Source organism: Lagenorhynchus albirostris, chromosome 2 (genome assembly GCF_949774975.1).
Source record: "Lagenorhynchus albirostris chromosome 2, mLagAlb1.1, whole genome shotgun sequence".
Lineage (NCBI taxonomy): Eukaryota > Metazoa > Chordata > Mammalia > Artiodactyla > Delphinidae > Lagenorhynchus > Lagenorhynchus albirostris.
In genome coordinates this window covers 28,506,698-28,519,013 of record NC_083096.1, presented here as the reverse complement: position 1 = coordinate 28,519,013, position 12,316 = coordinate 28,506,698, and positions in this window count along the sequence as shown.

Sequence of the window (12,316 nt, the reverse complement as noted above, 5' to 3'; positions counted from 1 at the left end):
GTTCTTGGATTAGAAGAATCAATATTGTCAAAATGGCTATACTACTCAAGGCAATGTACAGATTCAATGCAATCCCTATTAAACTATCAATGACATTTTTCACGAATTAGAACCAAAAATTTTTAAATTTCTGTGGAGACAAGAAAGATCCTGAAGAGCCAAAGCAATTCTGAGAAGGAAAAATGAAGCTGTAGGAATCAGGCTCCCTAACTTCAGACTGTACTACAAAGTTACAATTATCAAAACAGTATGGTACTGGCACAAAAACAGAAATATGGATCAATGGAACAGGATAGAAAGCCCAGAAATAAACCCACACACCTATAGTTAATTAATCTATGACAAAGGAGGCAAGAATATACAGTGCAGAAAAGACAGTTACTTTAGTAAGTGGTGCTGGGAAAACTGGACTGCTACATGCAGAAGAATGTAATTAGAACATTCTCTAACACCACACACACACACACACACACACACACACACACACACACACACACACAAAATTCAAAATGGGTTAAAGACCTAAATGTAAGACTGGATACTCCTAGAGGAAAACATTGGCAGGACACTTTAACATAAATCGCAACAATATCTTTTTGGATCCTTCTCCTAGAATAATGGAAATGAAAACAAAAATAAACAAATGGGACTTAATTAATCTTAGAAGCTTTTGCACAGCAAAGGAAACCATAAACAAAATAAAAAGCCAACCTACAGAATGGGAGAAAATATTTGCATTGAAGAGACTGACAAGAGATTAATCTCCAAAATATACAAACCGGTCATATAACTCTATATCAAAAAAGTGAAGAACACAATTGAAAAATGGAGAGAATATCTAAATAGACATTTCTCCATAGAAGACATACAGGTGACCAAAAGGCACATGAAAATGTTCTCAATACTGCTAATTTTTAGAGAAATGAAAATCAAACTACAATGAGGTATCACCTCACAATGGTCAGAATGGCTGTCATTAAAAAAGTCTACAAATAATAAATGCTGGAGAGGGTATGGAGAGAAAGGAACCCTCCTACATTTTTGGTGGGAATGTAAATTGGTACAGCCACTATGGAGAACAGTGGCTAAAAATAGAGCTACCATATGATCCTGCAGTCCCACTCCTGGGCATATATCTGGAGAAAACCATAAGTTGGAAAGATACATACCCCCAATGTTCAATGAAGCACTATTTACAATAGCCAAGACATTTGCCTTATGTAGTGAGGTGGTCCTATGTTGCGTGCATAAATATTTACAATTGTTATATCTTCGCCTTGGATTGATCCCTTGATCATTATGTAGTGTCCTTCTTTGTCTCTTGTAATAGTCTTTGTTTTGAAGTCTATTTTGACTGATATGAGAATTGCTACTCCAGATTTCTTTTGATTTCCATTGGCATTGAATATCTTTTTCCATCCCCTCACTTTCACTCTGTATGTGTCCCTAGGTCTGAAGTGGGTCTCTTGTAAACAACATATATACAGGTCTTGTTCTGCATCCATTCAGCCAGTCTGTGTCTTTTGGTTGGAGCATTTAATCCATTTACATTAAAGGTAATTATCAATACGTATGTTCCTATTACCTTTTTCATAATGTTTTGTGTTTGTTTTTGTAGGTCTTTTCCTTCTCTTGTGTTTCTTGCCTAGAGAAGTTCCTTTAGCATTTGTTGTAAAGCTGGTTTGTGGTACTGAATTCTCTTAACTTTTCTTTGTCTGTGAAGATTTTTATTTCTGTGTCGAATCTGGATGAGATGCTTGCTGGGTAGAGTAATCTTGGTTGTAGGTTTTTCCCTTTCATCATTTTAAATATGTCCTGCCAGTCCCTTCTGGCTTGCAGAGTTTCTGCTGAAAAATCAGCTGTTAACCTTATTGGGATTCCCTTGTATGTTATCTGTTGCTTTTCCCTTTAAATATTTTTTCTTTGTATTTAACTTTTGATAGTTTGATTAATATGTGTCTTGGCATGTTTCTCCTTGGATTTATACTGTATGGGACTCTCTGCGCTTCCTGCACTTGAGTAGCTATTTCCTTTCCCATGTTAGGGAAGTTTTCAACTATAATCTCTTCAAATATTTTCTAAGACCCTTTCTTTTTCTCTTCTTATTCTGGGACCCCTATAATTTGAATGTTGGTGCATTTAATGTTGTTCCAGACATCTCTGAAACTGTCCTCAATTTTTTTCATTCTATTTTCATTATTCTGCTCTGTGACAGTAATTTCCTTTATTCTATCTTCCAGGTCACTTATCTATTCTTATGCCTCAGTTATTCTGCTATTGACTTCTTCCAGAGTATTTTTAATTTCATTTACTGTGTCATTAATCATTGTTTGTATGCTCTTTACTTTTTCTAGGTCCTTGTTAAACATTTCTTGTATTTTCTCCATTCTATTTCTGAGATTTTGGATCATCTTTATCATCACTATTCTGAATAATTTTTCAGGTAGAGTACCTATTTTCTCTTCATTTGTTTGGTCTGGTGGGGTTTTACCTTGCTCCTTCATCTGATGTATATTCCTCTGTCTTCTCCTTTTGCTTAATTTACTGTGTTTGGGGTCTCCTTTTCACAGCCTGCAGGTTCGTAGTCCTCTTATTTTTGGTGTCTGCCCGCAGTGGGTGAGGTTGTTTCAGTGGCTTTTGTAGGCTTTCTGGTGGGGGAGACTGGTGTCTGTGTTCTGGTGGGTGGGGCTGAATCTTGTCCCTCTTGTGGGCAGGGCCACGTCTGGTGGTTTGTTTTGGGGTGTCTGTGAACTTCGTATGACCTTAGATAGCCCCTCTGCTAATGGGTGGGGTTGTGTTCCTGTCTTGCTTGTTGTTTGGCATGGGGCATCCAGCACTGGAGCTTGCTGGCCATTGGGTGAAGCTGGGTCTTAGTTTTGAGACAGAGATCTCTGGGAGAGCTGTCGCCAATTAATATTACATGGGACTGGGAGTTCTCTGGTTGTCCAGTGTCCTGGACTTGTCTCTTCCACATTGGAGGCTCAGGCCTGACACCTGGCTGGATCACCAAGTCCCTGACAGCCACATTGCATGGAAGAAAAGTAAGAAAAAGAAAACTCAAAGAACGCCCCCGCCAAATGAACAGACAGAACTCCAGGACAGATGGTTAAAGCAAAACTAAACAGACAAAATCCACAAAGAAACATACACACACACTCACTCACAAAAAGAGGAACAAAAAATAAAGGAAGAGAGCAACCAAACCAATAAACAAATCCACCATTGAAAACAGGCACTAAAAACTAAACTAAGATAAACGTAAAACCAGAAACAAATCAAATGCAGAAACCAAATCCCAAGTCTAAAGTTGTTCCCAAAGTCCACTGCCTCAATTTTGGGAACAATCATTGTTTGTTCAGGTATTCCACAATTGCAGGGTTTATCAAGCCGGTTGCAAGGATTTAATCTGCTGCTCCTGAGGCTGCACAGAGAAATTTCCCTTTCTCTTCTTTGTTTACACAGTTTCTGGGGTTCAGCGTTGGTTTTGGCCCTGCCCCTGCATGTAGGCTGCCCTCAGGCATCTCTGTTCCCTGCCCAGACAGTAGGGAGTTAAAGCAGCAGCTGCTTAGGGCTCTCTTGGTCACTGAGGCTGGGGATAGGGAGGGGTACGGTAGTCATAATTGGAATGCAGCCTGTGCCTGTGGCAACTGAGGCCAGTGTGACATTGCAATGGCCTGAGGCACACTGTGTGTTCTCTTGGGGAAGTTGGCCCTGGATCACGTGACCCTGGAAGTGGAATGCTGCATAGGCTTTGGGGTGGGAGGGGGCAGTGTGGGTAGTGACCTGCGCTTGCACATCGGATTCTTGGTGGCAGCAGTGGCAGCGGTAGCGGTCCATGCACACCTCTGGGGTCCAAGATGATAGCCTCAGCTCGTGCCCATCTCTGGAGCTCGCTTAGACTGTGCTCTGCCTTCTGTGTGCACACAGAGCAGGAAGTCCCTCTCCTCATGCACCCCAAAACAATGGTCTCTTGACTCTCCGGCAAGTCTAGACTTTTTCCCGGACCCCCTCCCGGCTAGCCATGGTGCACTAACCCCTTCAGGCTGTCTTCATGCAGCCAACCCCAGTCCTCTCCCTGGTCTGACCTCCGAAGCCCAAGCCTCAGCTCCCAGCCCCCACCCACCCCGGCAGGTGAGCAGACAAGCGTCTCAGGCTGGTAGGTGCTGGTTGGCACCAATCCTCTGTACGGAAATCTCTTTGCTTTGCCCTCTGCACCCCTGTTGCTGTGCTCTCCTTTGTAGCTCCAAAGCTTCCCCACCAGTGGCTCCTGTCCCCACCAGTGAAGGGGCTTCCTAGTGTGTGGAAACTTTTCCTCCTTCACAGCTCCCTCCCAGAGGTGCAGATCCTGTCCCTATTCTTTTGTCTCTGTTTTTTCTTTTGCCCTACCCAGGTATGTGGGGATTTTCTTGCCTTTTGGGAAGTCTGAGGTCTTCCGCCAGCATTCAGTAGGTGTTCTGTAGGTGTTGTTCCACATGTAGATGTATTTTTGATGTATTTGTGGAGAGGAAGCTGATCTTCCCTTCTTACTCCTCTGCCATCTTGAAGGTCTTCTCAAGAACTGAATTCTGCCAATAACCAGAATGAGCCTGGAAGAGGACACCAAACTCCATATGAGAAACTAGCCCTTGTCATCACCTTGACTGCAATCTTGTCCTGGGCAGAAGACCCAGTTAAGCCATTCTCAACTTCCTGATCCACAGAAACTGTGAGATAATAAATGGATGTTGTTTAAGCAATAAGTAATTTATGGTAATTTGTCATGTAGCACTTGAAAAATAACACATCATATTGTTCAATAATAAGACAATTCAATTTTTAAAAAATCAACAAAGTTTAACAGATATTTCACAAAAGAAGACATACAATGGCCATAGCACATGAGAAGATGCTCAACATCATTAGGCATCAGTGAAATAAAGATTAAAATGAAAATTAGGTATTATTACATGCTCACAAAACACCACTTTTTAAAAAAGTAGAGTAACTGGGAATGTATGCATATAAAATGTTACAACCACTTTGGATAATGGTTTGACAGTTTCTGATAGAGTTAAGCATATACCTATTCTATGATCAGCCAATTCCACTCCTATGTATATATTTCCAAGAGAAATTAAAACATATGTCCACAAAAAGATTTATATATAACTATTTATAGAAAATTTATTCACATTAGTGAAAACCTGGAAAGAATATCCACCAGTAGGAGAATGGATTTAAAAAATTGTGAATACTACTCAGCAATAAAAAAGTCACATACTACTGATACATGTAATAATGTGGATGAATCCCAAACACATTGCATTGGGCAGAGAAATCATAGACAAAAGAGCTCATATCATGTAATTTCTTACATAAGAAATTCAATAATAGGTGGAAGGAATATATGGTGATAGAAATCAGAATCATAGTTGCCCCTAGGAGAAGAAAGGCTAACTGGAAAGTTGCACAGGAGAATTTTCAAGAGTGATGGAAATGTACCATATCTTGATTGGCTACTTAGGTAAATACATTTGAAAAAATATTTACCTTTATGTACATTATACTTTTTTTTTAATGTTTAAAAAATTATGAAAGGAAAAAGAATGAATAGCAATAATCATTGGTGTTTTGTTGAAAAAGAGAATAAGGAAAGTAGAAAGTAGCTGGAGCAAGACATGGGGCCTAGTGAGGAATTTTTTAATGTTTACAAATAGAGCAGCATATTTGTATGCTGACTGCAGTGCTCCAGTAGAGGGGGAAATCGATAATGCAGGAGAGAAAGGGGAGATCAGCTGGAATGATGGCCTTGAGTGGGTGAGAAAGAAGGGAATCTAATGCCCAAAGGGAAGTTTGGCTTTAGACAGAAACATAATTCATCTGAAGTAAGAAAGCAGAAGGCAGGGAATATAGTAAAGAATGAGAGAGACTGGTGTGGGGCCCAGGGTGCTAGTTTTGGAGTCAATATTCCAGGATTTCTGCAATTGACACTTATTAGATGGATAAAGTAATTACTGCCCTACTTTCCTCACAAGAATGTAGTGATTATTAAATGAGACTAAGTTTGTGAAGTAATAGTGCCTATAAAAATAATAAAACTTGCTACAAATGTTATAATGGATAATGAGACTTGCACTGGAGTAGAGAGGCTTATCAGGTCATGGACTCTGCATCTTGGATTGTTTACAGAGGGGATCCCTTTGATGTGTGGAAGGTTGGACTAGGTGATTTCTAAGGTACCTTACCCATCTTGGCTGTTATGAGTAATGCTGCAATAAACATTGGAGTGCACATATCTCTTAGAGATCCTGATTTCACTCCTTTTGGGTATATACCCAGAAGTGGAATTGCTGGATCATATGGTAGTTCTATTTTTAACTTTTTGAGGAACCTCCATAATATATTTTCCATGGTGGCTGCACCAATTTACATTGCCTTCAACTGTGCACAAGAGTTCCCTTTTCTCCACATCCTAGCCATCACTTGTTACCTATTATCTTTTTGATAATAGATATTCTAAGAGGTATCAGGTGATATTTCATTATGATTTTGATTTGTATTTCCTTGATGATTACTGAGGTTGAGCACTTTTTCATATACCTGTTGCCCATTCATATGTCTTCTTTGTAAAAATGTCTATTCAGTTTCTCTGCCCTTTTTTTTTTTTTTTGCGGTACACGGGCCTCTCACTGTTGTGGCCTCTCCCATTGCGGAGCACAGGCTCTGGACGCGCAGGCTCAGCGGCCATGGCTCACGGGCCTAGCCGCTTCGTGGCATGTGGGATCTTCCCGGACCGGGGCACGAACCCGTGTCCCCTGCATTGGCAGGCGGACTCTCAACCACTGCGCCACCAGGGAAGCCCTCTCTGCCCATTTTTAATTGTATTTTTTTTTTTTGGCTGTTGAGTTGTATGAGTTCCTTTTATATTTTTGATATATGTTTGGCAAATATTTTCTCCTATTCCATATATTGCCTTTTCATTTTGCTGATGGTTTCCTTTAATGTGCACTACCTAAGTGTCCATCAATGAATGAATGAATGAAAGAAGAAAATGTGGTACACACACACACACACACACACACACACACACACACACACACAAAATAGAATACTCTTCAGCCATAAAAAGGAAATCCTGCCATTTGTGTTGACATAGTTGAAGCCAGAGGACTATCCTAAGTGAATTAAACTAGACACAGAAAGACAAAATGCTATATGATCTCACTTATATGTGGAATTTAAAAAAGTCAGACTCATTTAATCAGACAGTAGAGCAATAGTTTCTAGGAGTTGTGGGGGTGTTGAGTGGGAAAAGGTATTGATCAGTTATAAGACGAATAAGTTCTGGGAATCTAATGTACAGCATGGTGATTATAGTTAATAATACTCTGTTGTATAGTCACTGAGAGTGGATTACAAGTGTTCTTACCACACACACACACAAAATGGTAATTATGTGAGGTGATGGATATATTAATGAACTTCATTGTGGTATCATTTCACAATGTGTATATATGTTAAATCATCACACTGTATACCTTAAAATTAAAAATAAATAAAATTTTTAAAAGGATAGAATTTGAAAAAAATTTAAAATAAATAAATAAGATACCTCATTGATCAAAATGAACAAAAGCAAGACCTAAAATGCTAAAATGATGTAAGAGTTTGGTGTGACCACTAACCTTCCTGGGAGGCATCATTTCAAGTAGTCCTGCACATGACTGGAAGATTTCAGGCTGTATATGTCATGGGTTAAACACCTATTCCTCCTGTGCATTATGGCTTTGTCATTCACCAGCTCTATAAGTTTTGGGGAACTTTTGTTTCCTCATCTATAACTTAAATAAATAAATGAATAAATCTCTCTCTCTCTCTCTCTCTATATATATATATATACATATACACACACACACGTATGTAAATATATTAAATATAAAACAAATAAATCCCAAGTGTTGTAAGGGTTAAGCAGTGCAGTGTTCATAAAGTGTTTGGATTAGAGTTCAGCACAACTAGACCTCAGCATGGGTTGTGATGTTGGACAGAACATGGGAGGACCTGGGGGAGGAAAACTTATAATAAGGTGAAGGAAAGACTAGCAGCTCCCACTCCTTTTTCATTCAGATTCAGCTCCTTGTGATAAATTGCAGAAAAGCATCTTATTGTGAGGTGAAATCTCAAAAGTGGTGGGAAAAATATTCATAAAATTTTATAATCTCCCTTCCTCAGAGAATCTTCTCTATCCACAGCCATACACATCAGAAATTCAACTCCACTGAAGTTTCTGTAAGTCCCAGCTTACAGGTGGTTCTGAGGAAGAAATAAATTCAGAATATTACCTTTGTTATAAATATTGTTCAACAATTTTCATTTATAAAAAATAGCTATATAAACATCTGTCTGAAAATAACTCTCACCTTCCTGAGTAAAGAAGAAGGGAAAGAAGAAAAATTGATTAATGGATGAATGTAAGTGTGTATATTTATATTAAGGATGAGTTGAGGAAGTGTAGGTAGATAGGAGAAATACATTATTAATAACTCAGTTACTAAACCAGGTTCTTATTTGCCCTAGCATCCCTCTAAGCCAGGGGTCTACAAATGTTTTCCAAAAAGGGCCAGATAGTAAATACTTCAAGCTTAGTGAGCCACAGAACCTGGGGTGTAAGTATTTAACTCTGTCTTGCAGCAAAAGAGCAGCCATAGACAGTAGGAAATGAATGGGTGTGACTGTGTTCTAATAAAACTTGATTTACAAAAATAGATGGCAAGGATGGTCTAAGCTTTGGTGATAGACACCAAGATCAAAGACTGTTTCTGCTATGTGAAGCTTAGACTATTGATAAAGAAGGTGAGGAAATGAGGGTAACTCAAGTCCCTGATAACAAAGGTGTTTTATAATAAAGCTGGCTTTAAAAAGTCAGATCTTCAGAGGAACACTGTGACGGCAAACAGAAACAATGCATATGAAGAGCTTAGCTTCATCCTTACTATTTACAAAATTATCCATGCGACCTCAGGTAAGTGAAAAATCCTTTTCAAACCTCATAATATTTATCAGTATAAGTAAATATCTCCAGGTTGCAGGAAAGATAAAAAGTGATGACATAAACAAGAGTCACTTTTTGTTAGAAGAAAAATTTTGAAAAAAGAAAATGAATAAGCTTCAATATATATGCATCCATATGGTATCTGTGATTACTGTTTGATAAATATTTGTAAAAGTGGTGATCTGTGCAAAACACTTGATAAAATGATATATAAATATTTAGTATTGTTTTTATTCTCACATTCACCACGACTATTCCCAACATGAAGATGTCCATAAAAAAGATGATCAGAGAAGGACACAGAGTAAGATGATCAGGGACGACATAAAGGCTGATTCCAAGGGAGGGGAGTTTCAAAAAAATAGCAAGTACAGTTGACGTGTAAACAACATGGGTTGAACAGTGGGGATCCACGCATACATGGATTTTTTTCAATGAAAATGTACTACAGTACTACCAGATGGGCGGTTGGTTGATTCTTTGTATATGGAACCACCTATATGTAGGGTCAACTGTGAAGTTATGTGGATTTTCAGATGTATGGGAGTTGGCACCCCTAACCCCTGTGTTGTCCAAGAGTCAACTGGACGTGCGTGTGTACGTATGTATTTATTTTGGTTTTCAACTAATTTTATTTTTTAATTGAAATGTAGTTGACCTGTGATGTTGGATTGGTTTAGGGTGTACAATACAGTGATTCAACATTTAAATACATTACAAAATGATGACTGTGATAAGTCTACTCACCATCTGCCTTCATACAAAGTTATTACAATAATATTGACCATATTCCTTGTGCTATGTGTATTTAATTTTATCAGTCACGTTAAGTAATACTAGAAAAAAAGAGATTGCATTTTTACTAATGTAGTTGTTCATTTATAATACTCTACTGAATGGTCTCTGTTAAAAAATATAAACAAATTGTTCCACATGGCAAAATAGTATTGAAAAGGGAGAGACCAAGAAAAAAAGAGGAGGCAACTTAGAAACTGGAAAAAGACTTCTTCCAAATTTTTATTTTAGAAAAATAAAAGAGAGGTACTTTCTTTAAAAGAAAAAATCATATAGAGCAGAGTTCCTTCATTATCTGGGCAATGTTCTGCTCCAGGACAAAAATTCCTCCCAGTGGAGTCTCCACTGATGTATGCCAGTGGAGGGCAAGGGCAAAATCAAGAGGCCCAGGGAGGGTGCTCAGTGTTTCCACTTCCCTAGTAGACAATTCTTTGTGTTTAGGGTCCTGGTTCTTTCCTTACCCACTTCAATTTCCTCTATGAAAAGAAGCCAATGTCTGGTATTGGCTCCTTTTTCCTTATGTTTTCAGTGGCCACCAGCTCCCTTTCATGCCATCTTCCTCTGCCAAGACAACCTTATGGGCCTTAAGGCCTTACTTCCTAACTCATTGCCCCAGAAAGATGAAAATTACCTGACATCAGTCAGTCATGGCTGTTGATCCACATCCAAATTCATTTTCAGATCCACGTGATACCTCAACAGGCACCATCATTTTAAGTTATTTTGTCAAATTGTAGATTTCAACCGCCACCTAATGAATATTTGTTATCCCTCACCTAGAAATATCAGGAATCAGTGAACACGTAGGATTTGAGGGGAATAGGTACTAGGGATAGAATAAGATAGTTACACAGCTAGAAATCCCACTAGGGGAAGATAGAGAGGAATTTCAGGACATCACCATAAGCTAGACACCAACCAGAAAAGGCCCAGAACATCTGGTAGCTAAGCAACAATCAGAAACTAAGCAGACTTACTTAGGCCACTACCACAGAAAAATGGATACAAGACCTGCATTTGGCCTTGGGAGGTCTAGAAGATCACAGACCCTGAAAAAAACTGCATTCCTGCATGTAGCCAAGACAGGAATATCAGTGAAAGGTGACAAAATTAGGGGAATGGGGACATTATACCAAAACCTGAAATGAATGACCATATTTTAGTATATGTTCTCACGCTTGTGCTAATACATATATGATCTAAATAGCACTACGACAGTCCCTGTTAGACCATCTAGGGTTAAAGGAGGAACTAATGATGAGAGCCTTGACATCCGCCCAAGAATGAGGAAGAACGTGGTCTTCTCCCCTTCCTACTTTTTTCTTTGATTATAAAAATGGATCCCTCTTTGTTCCTGGGGCTGTGTCCCCCTGCCAGCCCACTTGTATCTCTCATGATGCTAATAAACTCACTCTTTGCCTATCACTTTGCCTCACACTGAATTCTTTTTTGAGTCGGGACAAAAGAACCTGAGCTTCAGAAAGTCCTGAGACCAGGTGAGTGGTTTCAATTCAAAGACAGTGGGTTCGAGACCCCTCTTAAGTCAGGGATTGTGGGTTCAAGTCCCAACCCGAGGTGCGACTGGGTTGGAATCCCATCTGAAGGAGTGCGGTTTCATAGGTAGGTCCTTAAATTTACAATGCTGATTGCCTTCAGACCTTAGAGATGTGAGTGGGAGAGGTAAGGCAGTATTGAAAAGGAAGAGGGTAGAGTACAAATGAATAATCCTTGATACCTCTGAGCCCAGTTTCTCCAGAGGAGCATGGGTGAAGAATGGGACCTGAGCAAACAGAGCTCTGGCAGCTGCAGACATGGAGGGGACACCACCAGCATCTTCCAGAGCTTGAAATTGACAACTGATTTAGCTCAGGTCTAACTAAAGGCCCCCTGCCTCTAAGACCTTCCATATATATGAGAGGCTGGACTGGCCCAAATGGTCCCTTCCAGGCTTAACATCTTCTGGTACTGCCTAAGGAGAGGTTGAGTCACCATCCTTGATGTTTCTTCTGCTTCAGGACTCCCTGGCATATAGGAGATAATTTGGGGTGCTGGCAGTGTGATGCAGAGAAGACTATACCTCCTTTTACTCCCTGTCCCTTAACTCCTCACCATCCTCCGACACAAGGCTGTACTGGCTGGAACTTTCCTTCATGTTTGGGGGTCTCACCTAGGAAATGGGGAAGTGGTGTAAAAAGAGCACAGCCCAGGTCAGGAGACAGCTTAAACTCCAGACATTGCACTTCGGGAAATTTCCTCAGGTATCCCTTTCCCTTCTGGAAATGTTTCACTGACTAGCTTTTCTCCTCTGTCTCTGATCTGCTGCCATGCCGCTGGCCTCTCTCTCTCCTGGGACTTTCTTCTTATGCTTGTCTCTGAAAGTGTTATTAGATTTATCAGAGCCATTCCTAGTGATTCTGAATCTGTCTGTAAATATCTAGAGGCAGGCATCCATAACTGAGCCTATATAGAGCATATAACCAACTCCTGTCC